The following is a 7,595-nucleotide window of genomic DNA, read 5'->3' on the forward strand; positions in this document are numbered from 1 at the left end:
CTCCACCCAAACCTGTCCAGTCTCCACCTCCATGCTTGGAGATTGAGCGGCAACAGTTGAGACCATTTTACTTGCCTCCTTAAGTCTGAAATGTCATTCTGGCAGCCAGGTGTCCCTCCACAAAGTCGGTATACGCCTGCAGGTGGAACAAATTTGTGGCATGGTGCACAGCAAAGGCTGTGGATCCTCTTTCTGCCCCTCATTCTGAGGTTCTTCTCTTCCTCCTTTCTCTTGCCCAGCAGGGCTCTGCTTTGGGCACTATCAAGGGCTACCTTTCTGCCCTTTCAGCCTTTCTAAGGCTGTCTGATCAACCTTCTTTGTTCAAGTCTCCTATTGTAACTCGTTTTCTCAAGGGCATCACACACATGTTCCCTCCTGTTCCGTTTGTGATGCCTCAGTGGGACTTGAACCTTGTTCTTACCTTTCTGATGTGCGCTCCCTTTGAGCCACTTCACAACTGTCCTCTCCGCCTTCTTACTCTGAAGACTGCTTTCCTGGTTGCCATCACCTCTGCCAGGAGAGTGAGTGAGCGCCAGGCTCTTTCATCCAAACCACCTTTCCTTTCTGTCCATCCGGACAAGGTTGTGTTGCGGACTAAGCCATCTTTCCTGCCCAAGGTTGTCACGGCCTTTCATATCGGGCAGTCTATCACCTTGCCCACCTTCTTTCTGCCACCGCATCCCTCTAAAGAGGAAGAGCGGCTCCACCGTCTGGACCCAAAACGTGCGATTTTGTTCTATCTGGATCGCACACGCCAGTTCCGGGTGGACGACCAACTCGTTGTTGGTTACGTGAGCTCTAAGAAGGGACGGGCGGTGCACAAGAGGACCATCTCTCAGTGGGTCGTCTTGTGTATCAAGGCATGTTACTCCTTGGCAAGGAAGGAGCCTCCTGTTGGGCTGAGGGCCCATTTTACTCGGGCCACGGCGGCTAGCACTGCCCTGGGCCAGGGAGTCCCCTTGCAGGACATCTGTCAGGCAGCTACGTGGGCATCGCTGCACACATTTGCAAGACACTACTGCCTGGACAGCCAAGTCCGGAGGGGTGGCTTCTTTGGCCGTTCCGTCCTCCAGGACTTTCTGGTGTGATTATTGGTTCGCAGACCCACCACCGGGGTTGGTATTGCTGGGGTATCTATTCTAAGGTAAGAAATCTAATACTAACTGTTTCTTTGAGATGAACAAGTTACTTACCTTCAGTAACGATAGATCTGTAAGAAACAGTAGTTAGTATTAGATTCCTTACCGCCCCACCCATCCTCCCCGTTCTGCGAACCGATATCTAGGGTTAAGGTCTTCCCCTTTCAGGGCCCTAGTTTCAATGGCACCAGTGTTGATTTTTAGCATGGCTCTGCGTTTCTGGCGCGGAAAAGCTGTCTAAGAACTGACGTCAGCGCGCGGAGGAGGCGTCTAAGTACTCCGACGTCATCACAGCGCCCACGACGCCGAGACTGATGCGGAGCCGCAATCGACGCCTACAGACGCGCAAGAGTACTGCCACGCAAAGATTTCCGGATCCAGTCTGACGCCTGGGGATATTCTAAGGTAAGGAATCTAATACTAACTACTGTTTCTTACAGATATATCGTTACCGAAGTTTAGTAACTTGTTCTACAGGTAAATAACTTTCCCGAAGATTATTATGCTCTGTTGACTGTTTCTAGCCTGTAGTGAATTGTGCGAAATGCATTCCCATTTTTCCTGTTAATCAACGTCTCTATTCGAAATGCTGGTGCTGCTGCTCCAAAGCCTGTTGAATACGGTTTCACATTTTAATCAATGTAAAGAAAAATTTGAGAGGGAAAATAAAACATTGAGTTAACAGATGAATTATATAGAGACCTGTTTTTCTAATTTAGTGTTCATGTTTTGATTGCAGGGGCCACAATGAAGGTGGATGGGCATGCTACTCGAACACTGACTGCAAAAGTCCTTCCTCTTCGATCGTAATTTGTTACGTTATCAGCGTGTCATCTTTACCTCCTATGAGCCATGCCAGAAGGCAGTTTCTGGTAGTTGTGGGGTTTTATGTGCTTACAATTAGTTCTTAACTGAAGAATTGTTGTTGACACTCCCATGTACTGCCCGTCATTGTGGACTTTGGTGCAGAGTTGTTGTACTGCAAGTGCACATCTGCTTACCTTTTTGATTTTTGATTTGAAAGATGCAGTGTTTCAGAATTTTACCCAAACAGAAATCTTTTAGATCAAAGCACTAACATGTGAAACTGCTCATATCTGATTCTAACACGGTTACTAGCATTAATATTTGGGAGAGTTTTAATTAAGGGTGCTTGAGTTGCTGACAAGCCCTGTATATTTGCACATAGTTAATTACAAACAACATTTTTATTATGCTATTAAAGTGAAACAAACCTGATCCTGTTCACACGATTTTACACACACTGTTCAGATTTTGCACATTCGCAGTTGATACACTAAAGAAAATGATCAGAACCGTTTTTTTTTAAGGATCTTTTTTTCCTCTTTAGATTATCTGTTTCCAAAACAGAAATATCAGCCACCTTTATCAGGGCTGAGTTAGCAAAGTTAGCCGAGTATGGCAAAATCGTTATGAAACTTTATGCAAAAGTAATGTTGAATTATGTATATTTTCATTTAAAGGGAACTGTATGCAAAAGGATATTTTTATAATTGAACACATGTTCCTCTAGAGAAGACACCCAGGTGTAGAATAGAATAAAGCCAATAGCAGTTTCTGACATGAACAAAATAAACCCAATGTTTATTTCTACTAACTTACTATTTTTTTTATCGATGTTGAAACATTTTGATGCCATCTAAGAGTGCATTTATAAGAACACTGCATCTTCAAATTGGAAAAGGCAGCGACTTTTATTTGGTTTTGCAGCATGTTGGCATCCTTAGTTATTAATACTGCCAACCCTACGGCTAGACTGTCTTGAAAGCTATTTGAGCTCATTTGGCTTGAGAAGCATATGTTCACTGTCAAAAGTATCTAAGAATGCGGAGTTCATACAACCAAACAAAGCTAGCACTCAAATTTTATTTTAAAAACTGTCTATCCTTTTATTTTATTGGTCATTACAAGTAACTGTTTGTTACTGAAGTTATATGATGTGAAGTTTACTAGATGTTTTGTTCTAGTGCAGTGCCTCCTTCTTTCCCCACTGCTCTCTGTGGTGAAAAATTTGCCTTGTATGAAATACTTACTGTGCCCTAGCATGACTGTTAATGCTTTTTGTGCAGAGATGATTGTCTAAGTGCCACATACCTATGATAAAGGAAAACTATTGTTACCTCCAAGTTGTGTACAACTGAAATGCTTCTAAGTAATCTGTGGGAAGGGGATAAATAATGTACTATTTTCAGACTTTCCTTTGTCTACAGTTGAAACGTTAATTTTGTCAGCAGAAATAATGGCTTATTTAGACAGCCTGCTAATATGAACAAATAATGCACTTAATTTGTGGAATAAATTTAATTCTTGTATCGTCTCATTAGTGTTAAAAAAACTTTTTTCTTTTCTGTCTGATATGTTTTTGGGCAGAAACGATGGCCAGTTTATTCATTGTTGTATACAGTTTCTGAATGCCCTGTTGTACATTAAGATAATCACTTTTAAAGGCTAATGCGGAAAAAACCTTTACATTTGTGCTTTTTTTTATACATGTGCTTGCACCAGAATGAATTGCAAATAATACTTTTAGGGACTTCGTCAATTATAAAATAAACATATTTTGTCACTAGATGTCCATTACATTGTGCAAAATCCTTATGCACTTTTAGTCCATTTCAAACACTTAAACCTTGTTCTAAATTTACATCAGTTTAATGCATTTGTTTTAATAACTTTTTTTTTGCTTTTGTTATAAACACTTGAATATCTCTGGTAAAATATAAAAATATAGCAAGAGCATAGACAACAAAAATATCATGAAGTTAAGTATGCACAGACAAGTATAGATTTGCTATTCTTAGCTCCTTCCATATTTACCTTGACGATGTGTCTTCAGAGTACGTTGCTGTTTAGTTAAAAATAGATCTATGCTTAACTATATGTACTTTAATTAAATTTGTGTTGATATTATTGCTTCAGTATTTTGTGTAGCACAGTGCTTTTTTGTGATTGATATTTTGACCTACAATCGTAATTTTGAAAAGTATTTTACAAAGAGAACATGACCACAAGATACAATATTTTTTTCTTGTTTTTTTAACAGAACTAATTAGATAGAAATGTAGCCATTACAAATACATCTAACTGAAAATCCCACATTAAACTCCCCAGAAGAGCACAGAATAGAGCATATAGACCCCCAGCATAAAGTAAGATTTTGACACTTTCCTATCCGCGATAACAAAAACGCTCATTATGCAGAATGCACAACAGTCTGTTAGCTGGATGTTTTGTTTCCATTATCAGGATCACAAATCCCTGAATACAGCTCCGTGCATTTTGTTTCTCGTTCACTAAAAATTGTTTTTCTTTCCACCTCTTGGTTTCACTTGATGTCTGATGGACAAACGTTTCCTAAGGGTCCTAAAGGAGTTGGCAAATTTTATTACACAGAGGTCGCACACCCACACCATATAATACACCCCATTTCCTCACATTTGGGAAGTGCCTGTTAATGAGATAAGGAGGGTGCTTAACATTAAAGCAATTAGCAAGTAGGGAATTATGGGAGACGTGTCATCTTAAGAGGACGCCTTCAGATTCTTATGATTGAATCCCAGTCACTGGCCATGGGATGCCTATGTGATCCTCCGAGCCTAGGGGTGGGGGTTAGTCATGGCTTTTCAAGTTATGGTAATGGTCTGCTTGGCCAGAAGGAGAGTAAAATTAATAAATCTGGATGACACCTTGTTCCTTTTTTGAGCATTTGTAAACCCCAAGAGCAAATGGCTGCCCAGTCAAGTGAGATATGAATCTCAGTGAAGGAGGAAAACAGGCCTAAAGTCTTGGGCCAATATTCCTCCAAAGTGGTGCATGCCCACAACAAGTGCCAAAAATCTGCTGTATGGCAACTACTTGTTAATAGCTACAGGGGAGAAATAGGCTCCGTACAGGAGGTAATATAGGATGAACTTGAATTATGGAAGCCCATATAAGAGTATTCTCGAGCGACAGACCATTCCTTCTCATGAAACAACCTGCCAACTTCGGTTTCCCAATTGTTGCACAAGGGTGAGAGCGTAGTGCATGGGTGGGGCAGGAAAGCTTTGAAGAACCAAGGAATGTTCCTTTGTCCCAGGTTTAGGGTGTAAAGGGATTGTATGTGTTTAGTAATGCATTGGGCTCTGGAATAGTACCACATTGAGGCACGAAGGTGGTGTGAGTTGACATCTGGTGAACAGCAGAAACTAGGAGACCATTCAGCTTGTCAGTGGGTGCTCCCAAGTAAATCTCATGGGCCTGCAAGTGAAGGAAGTGGCCTGTTTAGGGTCACCCGGGTGGCTAATGACCACCTCTCAGCCTTTCCATACCAAATGACGAGTCGGACAGAGAATACAAACCAATAACTGTTTATTATACACACTCCGAGTGGAGCCCAGTCTGCCCAGTTGCTAGGAGTGCTGCAGAGGGACTGAAATCAACAAGTAAAAAGATACATTATGTACAACTCTCAACTGGGCTGAAACACGCCCGCAGTGACATTTTCCAGACAGATGCAGCTGGACAGTAAAAAGCAAAAAATAAGTTTTGATTCTAATATCTCACACCACCTAATACAATCCAAGGTCGTTTCACCCTGTACCAGCCACCAGACAAGTGGGAGAGGGCCGAGGGCCTCTATCTAGTGAGAAAGGTATACACTTATATGAACAGTCTATTCATTAGTAAAGCAAAACCTAACATTGCAGAAACTAAATGTAACAGAGGCTTTTTCTGAGAAATAGCAAAGAATTCGTTTTGATCATGGTTCAAAATGGCATCTAAGAAAATGGTGCTGCAAATGCTTACTTACATAAGGCAATGCACAAACATGAATATTTCTATTCTAACACAAGCCACCTGCACAACCATTGAAGAGGAGCTGAGAGAAAATAGAGCTCGTAATCGAGAGCCATAAGGTCACCTGCCTTGACTAAGAGACCCGGTTTGGCTAAAGCTATCTTGCCCTGACAGTTTTCTAGATGATTTTGCACAGGAGCTTATCCAGGTCAAGGAACTTGAGTGGAAGGATTATGGGGAGGTTATCAAAGTAATATAGGCTTAAGGGTAAGAATATCTTGAACAAGGAAATGTGCAACATGGGAGCCAGCAGGAGTGTTTTCCAGAACACTTTGGGACCTAAGGCGGGACACTGTTCTAGTTAGATTCCCGTCAACTAAGTCTCGGTTCGAGTGGTAAATCCTAATTACAAGACAATGGAAGTGGATTCCCCTCCCAATGGAGGTGCCTACTACCCAGATCCTCTTCCAGCCTGAAGGTCTGGGCGTAGCTACAGTTAACGGCCCCAGAGATCCCTGAACTAGATGAGTGTGTCATTGGCAAATAAAGAAACTGTCTATGAGCAAGTGGAATGCCCCAGGTTATGCCTCCAGTCATGCCCCCTGCTTCACTGAGAGTGGCTCCAGAGTAGAGAGCTAGGGGTTCACGGGGCAGCCCTTGCAAGCCCCCCTACTGATCCTGAAAGAGACTAACTTGCACCCTTCAACTGGTGCTAAGGGATGTGTATCACATCTTAATGAGTGATGACATGGGCCCCAAAACCGAGCACCATGGGCCTTGAAAAGATAGTCCCATTGTGATGAAGTCCGTTTTGAGTTCTAGACAGTGATGCTGCTTTGAAGATCTTGTAAATCCTTCTCTGGTTCATTGAGGTGTTTCTACTGGGAATAAAACCATTCTGGATTGACCAGTTGGGAGAAGGACCTTCAGGATATGGGAAGGCATTTTCACAGGAATGTTATAAACTGAGTTGAAGATGGCTCTTGGCTTGTATGAGGCCAGGTCCTCCGCAGACCGCCCCGTCCCCCATTTGAGTCTGGTGACCAGCAGGGCCCCCTTGAGGGACTGTGAGTGTCTTCCTCTAAAGCCATATAATGCAGCTAGTTTAGGGGTGAGATAATCAGTGTAATTGTAGTAAAAGTCCACCATGATGCTGTTTGTGCGTCTTGCTAGCAACAAGCTCACAAATGGCTCCTTGATGACGTGGGATGTTATAGATCCATCAATCTCATCTTGAGAATCTAGGGGTACACAGGGAAGTGAGATTAACAGAGGGACTGTGGTGATCGGAGCAGGTGAAATGCGTGGGCCACTTTCGTAGATGTCAGTAAAAATTGTAAAATTGCATGAGGATATTCCACTGCGAGAAAACCAGAAACACCTCCGGCATTCGCAGTCTGTTGAAGGGCCCGAAGAAATGCTCGAAGGTCTGGGTTATTGAATATCTGCCTTTTTAGTCAGTGGGAAGAATCCTCCGATTTAATCAGCTCCCATTCAATGAATGTGCATGCACCAGAGACCTCATGGTTACAGAGGCAGCACATGATCAGCTTAGAGACATTCCACTCTGTCACCAGGGATGGATTAGGACTTTGTCCACAACATAATTGTCTCTACATTGCAAAACACTATTGTGGAAGGCTGGGTCTTCAAGTG

The 7,595-nt window shown here is 42.5% G+C and overlaps 1 protein-coding gene across 1 annotated transcript in view; it reads left to right on the plus strand.

The window, feature by feature from the left end:
- MAPK1 (mitogen-activated protein kinase 1) overlaps positions 1–3,477 on the plus strand; it is a 417,351-nt gene extending 413,874 nt beyond the window's left edge. The window contains exon 9 of the mRNA XM_078667885.1: positions 1,879–3,477. The gene's annotated coding sequence lies outside the window, so the exon portion shown is untranslated. The remainder of the gene's footprint in view (positions 1–1,878) is intronic.
- The last annotated feature ends 4,118 nt before the right edge of the window (positions 3,478–7,595 follow it).

Source organism: Lissotriton helveticus, chromosome 11, assembly GCF_964261635.1.
Source record: "Lissotriton helveticus chromosome 11, aLisHel1.1, whole genome shotgun sequence".
Taxonomy (NCBI): Eukaryota; Metazoa; Chordata; class Amphibia; order Caudata; family Salamandridae; genus Lissotriton; species Lissotriton helveticus.